General features: G+C 39.5%; 1 protein-coding gene across 3 annotated transcripts in view; it reads right to left on the reverse strand.

The window, feature by feature from the left end:
• septin9b (septin 9b) overlaps positions 1–21,598 on the reverse strand; it is a 104,444-nt gene that overhangs the window by 38,160 nt on the left and 44,686 nt on the right. The gene's annotated exons all lie outside the window — the stretch shown is intronic.

Here is a 21,598-nt window from a genome sequence, read left to right on the forward strand (position 1 = left end):
CATTCATAATTAACTCTTGTTGGGATGTTCTTATTGCATGTACACTAACAGAATGAGTATTGTTATCTTCACTTCACCTGAATCTTCTCTGCTCTGCTGTGTGTGTGTGTGAAATGCGTGAAAGGAGGAAACACTATATAGCCCAATATCACAATCACAATATCAGCAATCACAAATTTGCCTTAAGGGGCTTTATAGTCTGTACGGCAAACAACAGCCTCTATACCTAGGCCTTTGATTTGGAGAAGAAACCCCTTTAACTTCAAATAAATAAAAATATGTAGTGGCAAAGAGCTTTTGTTTTATAAAATAAGTTTTTAGTAATGAGTCCTCAAGTACAAGCTGGAAACTGATTCTAATGTAAATAGTCATGTGGTGTTGTGCAAACCAGTGACCAAATTCTGTAAATTCTCATTATTATCATCCTAGAATCAAAAACACTGTGACAGATGACCCATAATGCCTTGAGGCATAATACTACCAGAGTGCTGTAGATGAGAGCACCACAGACCTCCACCCCTCCAGTGCTGGAAGGCCCATAACCTGTCACCTCGGACAGGACATGACACGTCTCACTTCCTCCCGCCTGTGACATAGAAGTAGGACCGAAAAACATCCTCCTGCTGTGGGCAGCTAGAGTGATACACAGCACAAGACATGTTTGTTTCATTTTGACCTACTAGTGCAGTTTACAAAAAAGACAGCTAATCCATCATTTTATACTTCAAAGTGCTGAGGAGGGAAAACAAAAAGAGGTAAAATTACATAAGAACTTCTTCATTTGATGATGGAGCAGGAATACAAGATGAGATTCCACACATTGATACAATTAACTAGAAGTCTAGGAAGACATACTGATATGTGGGAAAGAATATTTTCAGACAAACAGTGTGGTTGTTTACTGTAAAATATGTTCACGCCTCTCAGCCTCTCAGCTCTTCTGTCTTCAGGGCAAATTCTTTGGTCAAAAACACAGGCCAAAAGTGCACTGGAGTGTCCAACATGATGAAAACAGCAGGCCAGTTCTAAACAGGGCTGGAATCAGGTGTGAAATCTTTGTACCTGCAGCACAAACTGTATTTTTTGCACTCAAAGTTTCTTGGAAATGATATGAAGTGTTTAATCACAGCAAGAAAAAAAAGAAAAACTTCTGTGTGAATTGATTTCATGCCGCTGGTCCCAGGCAATCCTAATGAAGTGTTTATCTGCGGTTGATTGAATTACTTATTATCAGCCAGCTAATGTGATTAGCAACAAGCAAACAATGGCTGAGTGGCTTTAACTGGCGCCTATTGTGAGGCGTACTGTAATAATGCTTTATGTAAATCAGATATGAGGCAGCATAAGGAATCTGCTAAGCTCCAGGACACTGACACTGCAGGCTGACTACTGTGGGAAAATCAATCCAAATTAATTTCTTAATTCAATAATGCTCTGTTTGTATTGTGACACTGTTAGAGTGACTTGAGGGCAGCACCCAAGTGCATTTTAGTCATCTAGTATAGTCAAAAGCAGTGGTTCTCAACTTTGGTTGGTTGCAAGTTCATTTCTGGGGGTCACCAAATGATTGTGAAGAAAAACATAATTTTACATCACAGCCTGTATTATAATTTGCCCTACAATAGATTTTATTTAACTGCTGTGTCTGTGAGACTCTAAGGAATAATCTTTGTATTGTAGTTTCTCAGGCAGAAGTGGGTGGGGGTTGCCATCACCAACCACTGGTTTAGAGCTGCAACAATTAATCAATTAAGAATCAGTTTTTTTTATTGCCAACTATTTTGATAATAAGTATATCATTTTGAGTAACTTTTTTAAGAAATAGAAGTCAAAATTCTATGATTGCAGCTTCTCAAATGTGAATATTTTCTGGTTTCTTCACTCATTTATGACAGCACACTGAATATCTTTGGGTTGTGAGCAAAACAAGACACATGAGAACATCATCTTGGGCCTTGGGAAACACTGATCAACATTTTTCATAATATTCTGACATCTTAAACAACAACTCATTGATTAATTGAGAAAATAATTGACAGATTAATCGGCACTGAAAATAATCGTTGGTTGCAGCCCTAGTATAGTCTCAAGGTCAGAAGCATCACTTGTCAAACATGAAGATATACTATGGCTGGAAGGTGCAAAGTAAGGATATCTACAACATCTCTGATAATATCTCTACATGACTAGAATACAAATGGAGATTTGGTCAGCCTTCACTTGCGATTTCTGGGTGCAGCATCCAACAAAGCAACTATTCACCAATCCATGCTGCAAACAGGGTAAAAATTAGACCATGTGATGCACTGAAAACAAGGAAGATAGCTGATATTTCAAATGTTTTTGGCCTCCAGGGCACAGAAAATACAGCTAAGTGACTAACCACAACCAAATTTTCTTCCCACCCGAAGCAACTGACAAAGAGAAAAGAGTTCTTACTATTCCCTGTGGAAGAGCAAAACTCAAACTGAAAATATGACCTGTTCGACTCTTCAACTCTCCCTGAACTTGGCAACTAACTCTCTGGAGAGCGGACACAAGGGATTGTCAAAATTAAATCACGTCAAAACAGCTTGGCTGCATCAGTGCCTGGCTAATCCACTGCACTGGATCAAAGTCAGGCTGGAAACTCTGTCTGATGTGACGAGAGCTGAGGCTGAAGGAGAAAACATGATTGGAGAAAGAGACCTCTGGAGACCTGAGACTTTAAAGAGTGATAGAGGCTATCCTGATTGGTCAACACTCCCATTATGGCAGATTGATTATCCATGCATGCTCCAGAGCTGAAGACACAATGGGAGAAAGAAAAGGAGAAGGGAGGAGGAGAGAGTATTTGAGGGGGGTGGTACAGCTCACCCTCCAAACTCTCCCCGATGGCTGAACAATAGGAAGGAGAGAGAGAAAAAATTAAAAAAAATCAAAGAAATGAGCAAGTACAAGGCCAGCACGCTAAATTAAAGGTTTTCTACAGATCTCCTGCCAAAAACACACTCTCCACCTCTCAGCTTCTCAACTTCATTTTCTCAACAGCACACAAGAGACACCTGGCAAACTAACTTTGACACAACACCCTCAGAGCACCAATCCATCTCTATCCCCCCCCCCACCTTCTCCTTTCCCCTCTTTATCTCCTTTCCTCAAAATCATTCACAGCTCTCCTCATACGACAGAAAGGCACACAGCAAACATAAAAATCAACTCACCCAACCCTTTCCTCTCCTTCTCTTTTCCTCTCCCACTCTCTTCCTCTCTCAATCACAGCTCCAGCTGGTGCGGCTGGACTGCTGCTGCTCCTGCTCCCCTGGCCACGCCCACAGCTTAGTCATGTGACCGCCATCCCAAGTGGCTGGGAAGGCATTTGTGCAGCCACACCCCTCATTCAGAGAAAGTGAATGGAGAACATTGTGGATACAGCAAGCTATCTCAAACCACGTGTGATTAAGTAAACCCACTGAAGGAAAAGCTGTGTGTGTGTGTGTGTGTGTGTACAGTATGTGCGTGAGCAGTTTAATCACAATGAAAGACAGTTGGAGAGTGTGTTTATGGCAAAATAAACAATCATTTATTCTCATTATTTTGTCAGTGTGTGTGTGGGGGGGTGTGAAAGTCTGTGTGTGTGTCTGTGTGTTTGCACAAGACAAGAGGCAATATCCTTACTTCCCTGTTCTCGTGTGTGTCCATCTGCTCTCTCTCACTCCCACAGCTTTCTTTCACTTAGGAGGGTATTGGTTTATGTGTGTGCACGCGCGTGTGTGTGTGTGTGTGCGCTTGAAACATTTGGTCATCTCCCTGTTTCAATCCTCCAGGGCTCTCTCTGTCTTTCTGTCTGCCAAACACTCTCCATCCTTCAACACTGTGACTAAATCCGTGACTAAAACAAAACATTTCTAAGTTTAGAAAAGAAAAGAAACCTTTAAAGGTATAGTTTGACATTTTTGGCAATATGTGCTTATATTGCTAGTTAGATCATAAGATTAACATTAACCTGTGTGCTTAATATGAAACAAGAGTCAGCAGGCGATTAACTTAGCTCACACTTCTTAAACCAAAATTAGTGTGCATATGCAAGTTTTTTAAAAAATGGGTAATCCTGCTAAAAATAAGCAATTAAAATAAAAATAAGCAATTAAACCTGCATGTAGACAAGTTTCATTTCTGTTTTTTTCTGGTGTGTGCCTGAAAGCCTCATGTGTGCGCAGGAGAGCAGATACTAAGACATTTTAAAAGTGTCTGTGTGTTCAGCTCTCAGTATTTTTATTGTGAATAATTTATATGATGTTCATTCACCATCTTACAGACACTTAACTTAGTACGAGCATGTGTCAGTGCATACCTTCAAGTGATGACAAACTCTGCTGTACTGGGCTGACACACCAAGTCAAACTGAGTCAAAGCAAGCAAGCACACGTTTATCACCTCCAGTGGAAAACAAAATCAAGTAAAGTACCTGATACCAAAAGTGGATGAAGTCGAGCTGAGCTGAGATGAGCCATACCATGCAGCAGAAATGACAATTAATTAATGACAATTTGGGGTTTTATTGAGGGTTATGGGCTGGACTAGACTGGAGGTGTAGTGACTTCCTGTAGTTTCTGTTTGTTGCCTAGCAACCTCATCTTATTTCCAGGCTTTATGCTAAGCTTAGCTAACTGTGTCCAGGCTGTAGCTTCATATTTATGGGACAAACATGAGAATGGTATCAATCTTCCCACCTACCACTCACCAAATAATAATCATACAATAACATGAGGATGTGCAAGACTACTTGGTAACCAATGGATTTACATGCTTTGTGCTGCTGTGGTGCTTTCTCCTTTTTTTTAATTTTACCATGGTGACCTGCCATCACTCAGTTTACAGCAATCTGAAATAAATTTATGTACCAAAACTTGAATGAATCAAGCTGCAATGGACTCAGTATTGGCTGCAAAACACAGGAAAGTGGTTCCAAAACCCAAATGTTCTGTGGAAATATGTCCTGCTCTGGTGTGCTTCCTGCATCTCTGTTCACCCACAACAGAGAGATTCACATCTATCACAGCCAACCAACCAGTTGGCTGCAACATACCAATGCAGTCAACATGAAATGTTTTCTAAGAATAGTTTTTATGATTAAAGAAAGATTCTGGCCATAAAATGGATTTGATCGTGGCTAACTAGAAGGAGAGAGTGATTAATTTGTTCCTTTGTTGATATGGCTCAACTCTCTTTTTTCCATGAGCACAGAAACTGAAGGCCTGAGAGAGGTTTTCATAACATTCAGCAGAAAATGTTTCCTTCCTGTAAAAGCTGGAGCTCTCAGAGTTCGCTGTGGTTTCACTGTGAATGTAAATGTACGGAAGCATGTGTTTATATCAGGTGCTGCACATATAATTATATTCAATATTGTTATAATTTTCCATGTACAAGTCTTAAGTGTCTTGTGTACTATTGAACATCATGCAGATGATGTGATTTAACACTGAGTAATTTTAAATTTAGATTGATTTTATACATTTGACAAGTAACATTACCTGCTCTGCCAGATCATTTCTCATGTGAGCAGTAATAGGCATCCACAACCTCCTGGCTTAATAATTAAAACATTTTGATGGATTACGTTCAGGTTTAACTATCACTGCTCTAGTAGGGTTATTGATAGATTCACTACTGAAGGTCAGCTAATGTTAGCAATGAATTTTCTCTCAGCAATTTCTTTTTTTTGTTCTTGAGACAAGTGCCCTGTTGCATCAACCACCTTAACTTTTAAACTTAAGCAGAATATTTCCTAAGGGGTTCACTAAGAAGCACTGCATAAAGCCTCTTCATTGTCTCCTGGCCAAAATGTCTAGTCTAAGGCTTTCACAGCAATTACTGTCATAATACAGCACATGTGCACTTCAGTTACCATGGTTATGTTTCACTCACTTCAACATTCATTACTTGACAGTGTTAGCTGGCTTCTTGACAACAGAACAAAGACAATACAAAAGAAAAAGAAAGTAAACTGGACAGAAGAGGAGAATGTTGTTCTCCTCAATGAACAAATATACTCAAGCAGAAGATGTAGCATGACGTAACTGACAAAATCAATGTGAGAAATATTTCTGTGAAAGATAAATAGATAAATGGAGGAAGAAATATGAAACACTACTGTGACAGCAAATAAGGAGACCGTCAATCAACAGGAGTCGAATAAACTGGGGAGTTTGAATAAAAAGTTAACGTTTATGTATGAGACAGACATTTGTCAACATTTGTCTTGCTTGATGCTAATGTCAAATCTACTCTCCAACAAGCTGCTAGCATTTGTAATAGTGTCCAGTAGGTTTTCACTGTCCTGATAAATGTGTCTTGGTATCTCCCCTTTCTCTGTAATTACCATAAATTCAGTCATTGTCTTATGTTCCACAAATTATTTCACTTTTAAGAGACAGTTAAGGGTTCCTTAAAATTTTGTAAGGAAAATGGTCAAGAAGGACCTTCTAGCAACACAAAGAGCAAACATGTAGAGATTAAAGGGTTTTTCTTTATGGCGATTTTATGCAACTCACTAAGTACCTACCCTAAGTGGTTTTATGTAAACAGGCGTAGAATTTTAAATCTGTCATCTCCAGTATGGAAACAGGACAAAAAGTAAATGTTTTTGCTGCCCTGCAAGCCTGGAGAACAGCCTTTTTGGGCAAAAAGTCTGATACATTCCCGCTTTATATCTCATTTCAGCAAAGAAAACAATTTCTATATATCTCTCACTAAACAATAAACAATGTTGTCAGTGAAACCCATAACACAGCAGTTTCTGAAGATGCCATTTCCTCTTGTGGGAACCAAAGATCAAAGAAGAGGCCTGCTGTATATTAGGACTGTTATTTTATTAGTCTTCCTGAGAGTCTAAAAAGCAGCTTTGAGCAAAAAATTTATGGCAAATCAATTCAATTTGAATTAGTGATTAACTTTGTAAGGCAGGGAACACACTGTTAGACATTATACCTCGTCATAAGAGATCAGGCACTAACAGATTTCAGAAAAAATGTCAAATGTCCTGTGTTTTTAATTATAAAAGATTGAGCCAGATCTTTTTGCAGTAAAGTCATGTACTTACTGCTACTCTGCAAAGTACAAATTAAGGGATGTTTAGGTTTCTTCATTATTTTTTTTCTTTTGAAACACTCAGCTCAAACATTTGGGAGCATCAAATCATGTGGGCTGCAGGGGTAACTGAAGACTAACATGTGGTGAGGACTGGCATGCCATGAGCCCCAGTGCAGAGCTCTGTGATTGGTCCAGAGGTCAGGGCTGATTGCTGAGGGCCACCAAATCAGGGCAGAGCACATATGGAGCAGATTTAAAGAGTCACCTCCATGACTCAGCGGGCCGAGTGACTCAGTGACACAGCCTTCCTGAGAGAGAGGGGAGGAAGAAGAACGAAGGAAGGGAAAGAGGAGGCAAAGAAAAATAGAGATGAAGTAGGAGAAGGAGGGGGTTAAGGAGGGGGGTGGTTGGAAGAGTAAGGAGCAAGAGGGAGCAGAGGGAAAGAGGAAGAACATCTGGCTTGGCCTGGATATCTACTGGGAAGATAGCTGGGTCTGTTGGAGACTTCCTGTTGTGTTTTTTTTCTGCTGTGGTTGTTCTGCTCCCCTGTGGTGCAAATGGAGACAGCATGTGTGTGTGATGAGTGAAGATAGTTTATCTCAACACCCTAAAGTGGCCTCCGAGACTCCCTCCCCCCTCTGGCTGAAAGCACTGAACATACATTAACAGTACAGATGGATTAATCTGTGTATATATCTAGAGCTACTTCACATGTTGACAGTAAAATACTTCTACTCCTCCTACAGGTTTCGCCTTGTTTCAGCTTCTTACTGCACTAACAAAGTAAAAGCTCTGTGCTTTTTATAATGATGACCTCAAAGAAGATAAACTGGACAGATTTTGTGGTCGGAGCATTTGTTTATGAGGAAGTGTTTGCCTTACGTTGTCTTTTGTCTTTAAGTCAGCAAAGCTTTCCCAGCTGGGCTGCTTAAAACCGCATTAAGGACTTAGAAAGACAGACAGAGAGAATGAGCAGCTTTTATCACTTTCAGTCTGCATAGACCTACTTCAAAATCCTGTCTGATGCTTATTATTCAAGCATTTTTTGTTCTAGGATTGCAAAGTTGTGACCCGCCCTACTCTGCCTCTGATTGGCTATAGTAATCTTTGCTTTCATTGGTTGGGTCGGTTAGGTTTAGGCATGAGTAGCGATGATTGATACACCCCAAGCCCAAATATGTTCACATCCTACACTTCTCAAGTTTTTATCAGCCATTATCAATGACAGGGGAAGCAACTAATAAAAAAGGAGCCAAGTTGAATTTTAGTGAAATAAAGCTCAGCACAATGGCTTCAGCAAACTATATAATGATACAACTTAATGTAGTTTCAGTCCATATTTTTCCCTGGTCATCAACGCATCCCTCAGTGGCTCCATGCCCCCACATGTGGGGTCTGCCCCACAAGGCTGCAGCAACACCTGTGAATTAGTGTCCTTTCCTGGATAAACAAATATTGGCTGATTTATAGGCCTAAACTAATCTCTGGCTGCAACACCGCCATAAATTTCCTCATGATCTTTACTTCCTGAAGCCAAGCAGCACAAGTTAAGGAACAATGTAAAAATGCTGCTGGACCATTTTTGGGTGAACTTAATATGCAGCAGTAGTCCTACATGTCACTGTTTATAACACAGGGCATTTATCCCTTGCAGGATGGGTATGCTGAAAAAAAAATTATAAAAGTATACCAGTTTCTCTGGGCACCAATACACCACTGCTTTCAACTAGCATAAAAGCATTATTTCTTTAAAATCAAACCACAGCAACATTTTTAAGAGGAAGTGTGGAATAGTGTCCAGCAAGCAGATTTGTTTCAACTTAACAATGAGGTTTGCAATAAAATAAGAAGAAAGAAATGGAGGGAAAATGTTCAAGAAGCACATTGGGATGTCTCTGTGCATGCAAGATAGGACACATCATGCTTCAGTTTGATTGGCCTTAATGGAAACCAGTTGTCCCTCCGCAGAGTTTAAAACATAAAACAGTCAAGTTCCCCCACAGACACAAAATCCAACTAAACAGATACTTACAAAATGTTTCAATCTCGTGGCTGTTGTATATGTCACTGCAAGTAGAAGTCATCTCTCTTGACAGCCCTTTTCTGTCTTGCCTCCAGTAGGATGTACCAAGAAAAAGAAAACTCTGATAAGGCGAGAAAGCCTCTGAATGTTTCCCAGCCTCTAAGTTGTGTCTATGTGGCAGCTGCTGTTAAATTCTTTACGATCCTGCAGATGAACAAGAGCTAATCTAACTACCCTCCACATTCACAGACACATCGAACATGTATACTCTCTATATTTCTGATGTTCTAGAGTCAAAACCTCCCCCGATGAACAATAAACACAGCGACTCCAAGGGATCGGCCTTCTGGGGAATCCCTGGCCCCTCGCTGGAGCTGCGGGGGCGAGGGACAGGGATGACTCAACTCCAGAAACCAAGAGAAGACGGAAGGAGCTCTGTGATTAAACTCTCTGTGCGGTCGCTGCATTTCTTCCAGAAACATCTAGCCCAGTTATGATGCTAATTATCTATAATAGAAACCTTCCATGTGCAGAGACAGGCAAGCAGATAGAGACAGAGAGAAAATTTCTGCTTTTAGAGGTCATGAACCATCATCTTTCTGAACTAGTGTTATATTCAACATGTGTTTGCCAAGACTGCAGAACACCAAATATTGAATTTTAGTTTGCCAGTGCATAACACAGAATAATGCTTCCAAGGCACAACTTGCCCTTTCCTCCAATCTAAATATGCCTCCTGCATCTGTCTCCTCTTCTACTCAGCGACGCTGATGTCTGCAGCTGTGTAGCATCAAAAAGCACTTCACGCCATCAAGGCTGGAGGTGAAAGTTCATCCACCAGGCTCTGTTTCCAAGGCTTTTCTCAACAGATGATGGCATTCCTCGAAGAAACTAATTCACCGTAAACCACAAATCTGCAGTCATATTCTCCAGATCCCTAAATTATCACTACAAACCTCGGTTATGGCATAAGATCCTGCTCAGATCAGCACTATTTCGGAGTGCTTTAAAAGTCTGTGCCAATTATTGTTAAGACTTGAGTATCTTTAATGGTTCAGTAAAAGTTGCCTGTACAATTCCAACTGAGGGATCAATCAGCAGCTAAGCAGCGCGTCTGCACAGGCTTCACTTCTAATCTAAAATCTAAAACATTAATCTGCGAGGTGTGAAAGGTGAGGGTGCTTCAGTGCAAAAGGATTATTACCAGAAAAGGTATGCATTACTTGTCTTCTGCCTGTACATAACTGTTACCCAGTGCTATGTTAAATTGTAAGTGTTTTTTTTAGCTTTTGGTTTATCTTTGCCTATGTGCTGAGAACTTCCCAGCTGAGCTGAATTTCACATCTACAGAGCTGACAGCCTGGAAACTGAAACTACACTCCAGCATCACTTCAGCACGGCCCAGTGGACCGTGATGTTTTTACAGTAACTTAGTAACACGTCCTGCTGGAGAGAAATGTTATTTATGTGACTTGAAAACACATTTTTAAGACTTGTGCAATCGTAGTCTCAGGACTGATTTTTTTCTTATTTATGGAAAAAGTCCTCCTGTAACAGTGGAGTTACAGGAGAAACATTTTGACTGGTTTTGTAGTACCCACTACCACGTGCTTTGCATTTCAGCTTTGCAAGATGATATCTCAGTTCTATATTCTATAAGGTTGCTTTGCTTAACTTGGTGAGTGCTACTGTACATGTGAAAAAGTAAGCATTCTATGCCCCCAGAAGAAGAAATACATGAAATCTGATTGCCTCAAGTGATGTCCCTTAGCCTGCTCTGCTGTATGAGGATAGCAGCTCAAACCATGTGAGGCCATCGAGTTGCATTATGAGCAATGCAGGAGCCAGGCAGCATGCTGGCAGAGCGCCGCAGCAGTCGTGCCAGAACTGAGAATTCCCAGGAGAGAGCAGTAATGACCTGCCCTACTCTGACTCTGACTGGCTAGTATTCCTTGCCGTCAATGGTTTCCAATTGGTAGATTTAGGCATTAGGAGAGCAGCTGGGTAGGGTTAGGGTAAGAATATCAGGCTAAGCCAGCACCAAACTGGGTGGAAAAAATTACTGCTAACCAGAGCTGGGTGAGCGAGCAACGGAATCAGGCTCAGCCTTGAAGCAGACTACAGTACATATGCTGAGAGACAGAAGAGGATGCTGACAGAGGAAGATAAGAAGAGAAAACAAGAGAATGACTGAGCAAAAGGCCGTTGGACAAGATTAAATGTTGGACTGGCTTTTACTTGTTGGGGAGAGCTTCATGAAATAAAAGGTCCCATCAAGGTAGCTGAGGTGTGTGTCTTGCTGTTTGAACAGACTTGCTATGTCTTGTGTTGTTGCACTTGCTTGGCTGTGCTAGCAAAGTTGTCCACTTGTTATTTTTTGATCATGAAGAATATGATCAGAACAATAACAATAACTGTCCATGTTTCTGACAGTGGTGTATCAGCGAATTGGAAAACTGTGGGCACCAAATTGCAAAAACACCTAATCGTACTTAGTGCTGCTTTAACCTGGCAAAGGTTTGCAACCAAAATAAAGTGTTGCATTTATTGCCACAGAATCTGCAGATGCTTTGAAATTCATCTTTATTAGTTATTAATAAGAAACAAACAATAAACAAAACAAGGACTTGATTGTAGACTGTACTGTGCCAGTCAAATGGCCAAAAGCTGCTATATCATCATAGAGTAGGTCGCACACTCAACTTGTGTAAACAGTTATAGTTGGTATAACATTCGGGACAAGATCACACCCTCTTATTTTTCCATTTTTTATTTTAAACACACACTCACACAAGAATCCCACTGACCCTTCATCCACTCTCATCTACTCACTTCAGCAGATGGCGAGGCTGTGATGCAAATGGCCATCTGTCTGTCCACGTACACACACACACACACACACACACACACACACACACACACACACATACATACACAAACTCAAAACAATTATTGTTTTTCCACTATGTCCTCTGTCGGCCAACAAGTGGGCCAAACATCATTAACTGAGAATGTGGAGAAAAACTGACCTTGTGTGAACCTTTCTTTTTCATTAAAACCACTCTGAGTGTCAATATAAACAGTTTGCAGATGATCCCATCTACAGACAGACAGTGACCAAATTCATGTACTGCACAGCTTGAACAACTGGAATTAAAGATATTGCATACAATTTGCATTGCAGGTCCGTTACAGTAATTTACATAAGTATGTAATAAAGTATTTAATCCATCATTTTTCAAGCTATGTTTGATTGATGACACTGAAAAAAATTCTCAGCACTTCATACTGGCTCTGTGTGTTTTTCTCCATTTCAAGGCTCTACGATTCTCTGGCTTCATTTCTTCATTTCCATGGCCAAGATAAGGGGGACATGATTTTCCCATCAGTTTCTTGGACAAAGGAGCCACGGCAGAGTCTCATATCTGGATAAACAGGAGGGAGGATTCACCCGGAGACGACCAGTTAAATAAAGATAATGTCAACTGAGACTAAATGTTATCTCCGTCTGCATCATCAAGCCCTGATGGCCCATATCCCATTATTTGTCTTAAATCTTATGGTGATGGGAAAAGTTGATAAAGGTGGCGTGTGTCTGTCTTTATGTGTATGTGTGTCCAAAGCTAGGTTGTTTTGTTAAACTACCAGTGTCAGTGAGCATTCTGCCAAATGTTATGACCCCAGTGCTATGAGGAAGTGTGTGTATGTGTGTGTTTGAACATGTATGTGCTTATACATGTATGTAAAGGTAAAAAATGTGAATATGTTGCCTTCACAGCACACAGGAGAAACTGAATGAAGAAGGCTGCGTTTACTGGAGTTGTGGGATTTGGCTGAGATGACTACAGAGGACAGAGGTCTTTCTGCAGTGGTGGGAAACTTCTTTAACCCTTGACTTCCCCCAGATGCTCAATGTAAACTTCAACTTCCGAAAGCCTCATCTGGGGGAGAGGGAAACTCTCTCTCTCTCTCTCTCTCTCTCTCTCTCTCTCTCTCTCTCTCTCTCTGTGTGTGTGTGTGTGTGTGTGTGTGTGTGTGTGTGTGTTTGAGACTATTCATCTGGGCCAGAAGGGCTGAGCCTTTCCCATTTCTCTGAGTTCTATCCTCCTCCTCCTCCTCCTTCAGAAAGATGTTAAAAAAAAAAATGAAAACGTTTCATGTCCAAATCTTTTAGTGTCTACACACTTCAAAGAGCTGCAAGACATTGTTTTGAATTAGCCTCCATGCTTGTGATATATTTGAGTGTTAAAATCTTTAATAAAATATGAATGGAAAAGGCTGACATCTGTGTGCTGGATGTATTTCTGCAACAAGGCACCAGTGTGATCCAAGCCTCTGACCCTGAAGTTGTTTGAGGAAACATTATCAATCTCAGTCCTCTGGACAGCATTACTAAAGACATTTTTTAGCTGTTCCTTTGTAAATGATTTTGTCTTTTAAATACAGGAAATATAGCTGTATTTCATCTGCTAATCTCTAAAAGGATTTCACCTGTCCCATACTGCCTCCCGGTGGCTTGTTTAGGAAACACACCAACAGTGAAAGTCACATTCAAGAAAATTAGAAGTGACACTTGTCGCTGTTGTTGCTGTGGGAGAAACTGAAAAGACAGGTGGTCTGGAGGCTCACGAATTTCAAATGAACAAAACTGAACTCTGTTTGTCAGATTAGTCAAAGACACTGTCAGTGACTGTGCCTCAGTGTCACAACATCATACTGTGATCATCTTCTCTAATTTTGCATTGATACTTACTATGAGAAGCCATGAATTTTTAACAAACATTTGTATCTAGCTAAAAAATGAATGAACAAATAAAATTATATACCACTTCTTTTTCAGGATTAATACCACATTTTCATGGATTCAATTCACTGATTTAACTACTTACAAGTTGTGCTTATTCTGATTCTGAAACAGTAATACTTGGGCGTTTAGCAACGGGATGGCATGGTATCTAGGGGTTTGCAGATCTGTCCATAGTCAAAGTGTTAAACTACTGTGACATTCAGTTTATAAAATGTTCACTAAAGAAGTCACTGGCAAGCTCTTCATGGTCTCTTCAATGTTGCTTGCTTTGAGAACATTTAAAAAAAAAATCCAAAATTTAAGGGTCAGGTGTGTAAGATTTATGGGTTAGTGACGGAGTACAATATTCATTAATACATTTATGATCACCTGCAAATAAGATCCGTTGTCTTTTCCTTAATTTAGTATGAGACGTTTATATCTACATATATACGTTATACAGCCCTACATCAAATAATCTGAACTATTCCTTTAATTTTTTAGTATCATTTTGTGAACACATAAAGACAAACATAAGGTAATTATACTAAAACCTTGGGGCTATTTTGAACTTGTTTAAGACTACATCTTAATGGGCATGAGCACCGGAAATACTCAGAGTTATTGTTCTCAGTCAGCAACAGTTCAGTATCAAACAGCATGAGGGAAAATCTCTTTTTCCTTTTCTTTCTGCATCTCTTCTTTTTTTCTTTTCTTTTTTTTCTGGACAATTAGCTGACAGGTCACACTGAGTAATGGTTTGGGATCAGTCCAGAGTAATTACACTGGGAGAGGATTGACCTCGGATATGCCTTCGCCTGGGGGTCCTTGTATGTGTGTGCGTGCTTGTGTAGGTGTGCTGATGAGAGACAACAAAAGTTAGACAAAAAAAAAAGTTGAGATGAAGAAAGTGCATTTGTGTGTTTGTGTGTGTGCCCTTTCCTGACCTATGGACAGGCAGAGACAAATCACCCACCACCCCTCGCTGGCCCCTCCTCCCCACTTTGAGAAGGTCAATCCAAATAAAAGACAAATGGCTTCACTTGCTCTTTCTTCCATAACTACTACAGCTCAATTAGGGAAACAAATGTACTATAAGATAATCTGTTTATTTAGGCGAAATAAGGACAAATTCCAGTCCAGAACACAGAATCTGCTAGTATTAAAGAGTTAGTATCTGTTAGTATTAAAGAGAATCTCTTTTTGTTCAGGAAGACACAACGCAACGACAAGAAGTGGCTCATCACTAACACCCTGTAAATATACATGTCTTCTCTTTAGCTAAAAGCGTCACTATACTGTAACCTTAAATTCGCCTCGACTCTCTTAAGTGCTGTAACAGCAATCTGAGTTGGAAGGAAAAATACATCTCTGGTGTCTGAGCATCTTTTCCTGCCCACACCACAATAAAGAAGTTGCTAAATAAGGTTACTGGATGTGACCCCTAATAATAACCTACCAGTCCTATTATCCCACTGATAACTGTCTATGGTCAACCTCTTTATCTAATGACGTCGCCAGAGTCCAGTTAGTGTTCAAGAGAGACAGGCTGTATCACATTCAATGTAGTACACGGCCCACATACACTGATGCTATTTCATTAGCAACAAGGTAACTAGCCTCCACAGCTGTATCGCTGATGTCTCTGCTGTGACTAAAAACAGACAGCTGTTTCCTAAAACCTGCCAACGATTCATTAATCTTCTCTGTTCTCATGTGTCCTTGGAAGTGTCATTATTTTACTTATTAATTTATTTTTTTTAAATGGTCTGGCTTCACACAATATCATTCTGCTATGGGGGAAAAACACTTTGTCTTGTTCGTATTTGTTTAAACCAGTCATAGACATTTTTGGTAGGCCTAAAACCCGGGATGCAGCAACAGCACCCCTGCAAAATGTTGTTGAGGGAGAAGTTGTTTTGGTGGAACATGGAGAGGCAAGCCCTGACATTAAAATGGCTAAATCACCGCAAAAGAAAAGCTAACAGCTGCTAGCTTGGTTACGTGAGCCAGACTATGATATTGTCTGATCAGACAATATCATAGAAAATAATTGGCACATTAATTCATAATAAAAATAATTGTTAGTTGCTGGCCAATATTAATAACTACAGATGAAGAATAAAACACATGTGGTTCAGGCAGGGTCTCCAGGTCAAACACATTTTCCCGAATTTGAAAGCTGTTCCAAAAAGTGATAAGAAATGTGTTATTTCTGACCCCAGCTGGTCTGCACTTTTCTGTCCTGAGATGTTAGATAGGGCTCTTTCTTCATTGTTTGATGGATTGATGAACAGCAGGCCTGCCTGTCAAGATAAGGTTCCCTGTCTGGCTGAACACGTAGGAGCAGACCAGATACCAATCAGAATGAGTCTGGTGTCTTTTGCCTGAAGTGAACCTGATGGTCACGTTTTTCTTTGTCATTTTCCCTGCATGCGCTGCAGCAATCTGACATCACTTATCATGTCTATTTGAAGTCATAACAGAAAGATTCAGTACCTGCTTCTTCCGGCACTTCAATCTACATCACAGTTAAACTGAGTGAAATACTATATCTATTTTTACGGCTTTACATTATACCAAATGGAAGTGATACACATTTCTCTGCATGTCATAAGTGACTTTAATATATTCAGAATCCTTGGCACCTTGATGATATAATGCTTCGGGCTTAAACTGATGGATCCACCAAACATCTATTTGATCAGTGGTTTTCAAACTGACGTCCGGGCCCCAACAAGAGTCCTTGAGTGTGATATAGGGGGCCCCCAGCAAAAGGAGGAATAGAATATTTTATCTTTTAGTATAGCACATCTTTTTGAAGTTGGAACAATAGGGAGGGAAATGGGCTGGGCTGATCTTATTGATTGGAGTGATCATAGTTTGATCATTGATTGGCTGAAGAGTTTATCATCTTCAAACATAAAAATAAAAGGTTTCCTAGTCCAAGGTAATATCTTCAAATGTCTTGTTTTGTTCCAGTAACAGTCCAAAACCCAAAGATATTTAGTTTAAACAGAGAAAAGCAGAAAATCATCACATCGGAGGAGTGAAAGTTTTTTGGCACGCTTGAAAAATTACTCGGCTTAATTTTTTGTTGGTCATCTAATTGATTAATATTGTTTTTGCTTTAGTTATGTTTTTAGCAGGCCCACAAATAAAACTCAGAATGTTATCAAGCACCTTACCAGTTATTTATTTATTTATTAATTTTTATATGTGACGAAGTGGTAATTGTTTGGAGATTAATCATTAACAGCTTCGCAAATTAATTTTTGCTATCTGCTCCACAATGAATCCTATATTTTAGTAGCCCTGTGTCCTCCTTTTTATTCTGTCTGACTTTTCCAACAAATGTTCACACTTTGCTTTGAATTGTTGATGAAATAAAATCTCAAATTTACAGCTTCTACAAAATTCTGGTATATATTTATTTCATCTTGTTTGAGGGAATTTTAGACTGTTTAATGTATTGTGTGCTTATCTTTGCTATATTTTGTTTTGTTATCCTAAATTAATATTATCAGTCATATTGAAAGCAAAAAAATTCCACAGATTTTCATTCTGGACCACTGAAAAGTCTGTTTGTGTGTAACCTGATCTCCACTGAAAGAGGTCTGCAAGCCACAAACACATTCACTGATCAGTGATCTTCCAACTATTGCTTATCTTTGTGTCCACAACCTTATTCATGCTGACCTTTTGCATAAACACCCCAGCGTATCTCACTCTCTGTGATGCTTAGATCAAAGTGCAGGAGGATATTTGCAAGGAAGCTGACTGACTCAGATCACATGACCCCTGAGACAGGAAGCACGCCGCAGTGAGGTCACACAGTGGGGGAAACAATCACGCTGACAGAACACGGAAGGAAGCACAGGATACTCTACGTGCTGCTGCTGCTGTGTGTGTGTGTGTGTGTGTGTATGTGTATGTGTCTGTGTGTGTGTGTGTGTGTGTGTGTGTGTGTGTGTGTGTGTGTGTGTGTGTGCACAAATGATGTGTGATGTCATTTCCTCCTGGAAAAACTGAATGGGCAGGAAAGCATCTTATCTAATAGACTCCAAAAACACAGCTGATAGCCATATGGAAAAATAATAAATCAACACTAAATAATCTCTACATGTAGTGTTGCCAGCAGCTCCTATATGCACGCAATCTTTCTATTTATTTCACTTAAGAAAATCAATTAAAAGCACTTTTTTAGAGCAAACTCATTTTTCCCCACCTACCAAGAGAACATCAATGTATTAATGCCTCAGACATAACTTTAACCTAACTAGCAGGTACATCACAGTAAATTCTGGCCTTGCAGCGCTGTTATAAGTGTTGCTGTGATATTTTTTCCCAGCTCTCTTGCTAAAATCTTCGATCCGAACAGGGTGGGCTCAGTTAGAGCCCCTGAGCCCTCTAGGCAGGTCACACTTCATTTAGACCCCTATTATTGCCTCTCTCTGCGGACAAGTAAGTGGCTACCTCCCCCATAATCTGAGTGAGAACCATGTAAAACCTTCAGCACAGATACAGAGTCAAAATTTATAGTCATATGAAGTAGAATGGGTACAAGAAGCATAGACACAGCGACACCGACACTTTGACAGTGAGTATAATGTGGTAAATCTAACTACTCAACATCTGCCATATGACAAAGTGTAGCTCTCAGCCAGTATGAAGTAAAAAAAAACAAGAAATATGACATTAAATAGCTGAATCAACAGGAAAACACACCCATCATTACATTTCATCAAGTACTAATTGTGAAGTATTTGGCAGGCAGCTTAGTAGTGATATGAGGACACTGTTTTAGCCAATCCAATACAACATGGTTTCGCCCTTTCACTGAAATTTTGTGTTGATGCAAGCAGCTATTTAATTCGTATATGTGACTAAAAGCACACATAAATGAATAACACAAAACAAAATGAATTGACAATGTGAAAGGGACAATGTGAAAGGAGTCGCTCTTAGTGCATCAGCTCCCCTGTGCTTTACTGACATTCATGACAAGGCTCATCTCATCGCCTCGCTGTCGAACATAAATACACGTTTTCTCCAAACCTTCTCTGTCCACATCATTTATTTTAAGCATCAGTATAGCTGATGTTACAACACAACTGCTGACTGCTGTTCAACATATTTTGAGCCAAGATCAAATTTCATGTTTTTCCAGTTGTTTGGCAACAGAAAACAGAAGTTAAATCACAGACACCGACACCGATTCATACGGGACTGATATTATCTCAGAACCTCTGGGCTTTGCATAATATGCTAGGTATTAGTAGATGGAATTTTTTACTTTTCAAACATGGCAGATTCATATGGGATTTAGATCAAAGATGACCTCTGCAACTGTAACAAATTACCAGAGGTCTCTAGGTAAGACTAGTCCTAGGCGAATAGAATTATAGTGTTGTTTTCAGCCACAGCAGGCTGCCGTTTTGAGGTAAAAAGCCCTACACTACACTACCTGCTCAGCCAACAGCCACAGTTATAAACTAGCTGGTGGACATAGTTGAGCATTTAGCAGCTAAAGCGCCAAATGTTTCCTTAGGAGTCGGTGGAGACCAAAAACAGAGCTAAAAAAGAATGGATATTGGAGTCACATTTATCAGGTGGCCAAAAGCACAACTCTGATGTTCTGTAACTGCTGGATGTGAAAATAAGCAAGTGTTTGCTAGCAGTTTAACCATGTCAACTTTTAGGTGATAATATGGCAATGTTGTGTTCTGAAATATCTTCACAACCAAGTGGCCAAAAGTTCCATACAATGCCATAAAATGGTATGTATATTTTGTTTAAATATTGTTGATATACCATTAAAAGGAGTGACACCTGGTAAGTGTAACACATTTGATTATACTTCTAAAACTCTCAATTTACAGAAATCTGGTTGGATTGTTGTGACATTGTTTGTACTCCACAAAGAGTAAATAAAAGAAACCTGTGTACTCCATGTTTAATATTACACATTAAATTCCAAGTGAATCTAAAAAATAATGCAAACTGTATTCTGTATGCTGTATCAGAGAAACTAATGTAACCCTGTTCACTCAAATCAATCCTACTCTACTGCATATAGTTTTACTGCAACTGCAGCACTAATTACCTTTTAACTACCATCCTCCTGTTCTGGTGGTGCCAAGGTTAAGCTTTCTTCACATAACAAAAACCACTTTGGCTCCAATGCTGCATTAAGAACAGACGTGGATTAACCACAAATACAGACATTCAGTCTGCTGTTTCTACGACAGACAGGCCTCCAAGGACATGGTTACTTATATTACTGACAGACCTGGAGACATCGGACTAATCAAACAAGCCGCTCCTGTTACTGACGTTTTTTTTTTGTCAGTGAGAGACCTGATACTTGAGTTAGTCTGTTATGAGTGGGGAAGGAGCAGGAAGATATGAAGTCAGAAGAAAAAGTCCAAATGAAATGTAATCTGGAAAATGTGACAATTTTTACCCAAAGAGGTTTGAATATAAACTCACAGCACAGAGTAAAAAGTTGTCCTTTCCTCCTCGCATAAGAAAATGTCTTTTGGTTTAACTTGAGTTTAAGATAGTCTGTCACACTCACTTTAATCTCTTTTTCACTGGTGACACTGTCACACCAAATGGACAAGTCTGTGTTAAAGCAGTCACACAGGCCGGTAAATTAAATCACAGCACCAAAGCACTGTTGTACTAAAATAGTAATTTAAAGAAGCTGTTTCACAAAAAGCCAACAACTCCATGGGATCCTGCATGAGATCCAAATGAAATTATTTATAATCAGGCAGAAAATAACCAAAGCATGTTAACGAATGTTAACAATTTGTAAGCTAAAGCTAAGATAATCCGTTATCATCGATAGTCAGTATGCTAGAAAGCTTGCTACTACTGTCAACAGTACCCAAAACAGTCTAGCTACAGTATGGGAATATATGGTGCAGAGAGGAGCTAGGTTCATTGTATACAAGTACAGTAAGAACTTATTCCACTATTAATTATCATTTCTTCTTATTATTGTATATTGGAGCTATTCTTTCCTGCATGGCTGTGTACACAAAGATAAACCTCTTAGAAAAATGGATACCAAACACAACCACACAGGTGACAAAATACATAATCTAAATTATTCTCAGTGAGTGTGGTTAAAGCTCATTTGTAATTTGTTGTGCATTGATATAAAAGGATAATCTGTATGTATTTCTACATCACCATTAAAGGTTTGTAGGAAATTATTCTGTCTAAAGGAGTCAGTTATTTACAAGTTCCCACATTAAAAACAAAATCACACTACTTCCATTTGAAGGCAGTAATATTGTCAGTCAATGGACCATTATTACAAATGTGTGGTAGCCTTTTATTTGTCAAAATATTTCTTGGTTTTGGATCTTCGTGTGGTTGTTCTACTTGCAGTTTAGCAGACTAACGATCCACCTAAAGCAGATGACAACTGAAAAAACTGACACTTTTTACTAGTGTCAATTACTAGTCTCTATTCCTGTTGACAGATTAAATTGGTGGTCAGAAGTGTGATCTATAGCAGATGAAGCATCAAGGTACACTCAAACTTCCTGGAGTATACTTTGAGATCACTACAGGGTAAGAAGTGAAACCACTGAAGGTCACATTTACAAAAAGCTGGTGTCACAGAGTATGTTGCTCTAAAAGATCTGTATTCACTTTCGAGCAGCAACAACAGCAACTGGAAACATTAAACATTAAGAATA

The sequence above is a fragment of the Lutjanus erythropterus genome, chromosome 3 (genome assembly GCF_056507025.1).
Source record: "Lutjanus erythropterus isolate fLutEry1 chromosome 3, fLutEry1.hap2, whole genome shotgun sequence".
NCBI lineage: Eukaryota > Metazoa > Chordata > Actinopteri > Lutjaniformes > Lutjanidae > Lutjanus > Lutjanus erythropterus.